Here is a 550-nt window from a genome sequence, read left to right on the forward strand (position 1 = left end):
CTTTATCAAAAGAAACATCGTTAACTCCCAATAACTCTGTCCAAACTGCCTGATTTAGGCTTATAACGTGGGGGCTGAGGGACCACCAAGGTTAACTGAGAAGCCTCATGCACAGTTTACCTTGGAGAAATAAGATGGGGCAACCATGAAACAGATAACAGCCTAAGCAATTATCTGAGCCGAATGCCAGCAGCAGTGCAAAGCTGTCCTAGGGAAGGATGCAGGCAGGGATGTGCTGCTGGAGAGACTGGCTCAGTACTCTTTCCAGCACAGGCGTTCGCCTGTTACAGCAAGGAGCCCAGCGGTGCCAGCCTGTTGCTCGGTGGCGGCAGACCCTCTGCAGGCACATACACACCAGACCTGGGGGATCCGGCGCCCCAAACATGGCACCCACCCCGTCAGGCCCTCCTCAGCTTCGTGCATCCCTCACTTTTGGTCCCGATGGGCTGGGGCTACCTGAGCAGCGGCACGGGGGAGACAGACCTGGGGGAGGAACTGGCCCAGGCACGGGAGGCTCCGGGGCTCCCTCCCCGCTTCCCGCTGGCCCCCG

This window comes from Corvus brachyrhynchos, unplaced genomic scaffold (assembly GCF_000691975.1).
Source record: "Corvus brachyrhynchos isolate BGI_N302 unplaced genomic scaffold, ASM69197v1 scaffold142, whole genome shotgun sequence".
Lineage (NCBI taxonomy): Eukaryota > Metazoa > Chordata > Aves > Passeriformes > Corvidae > Corvus > Corvus brachyrhynchos.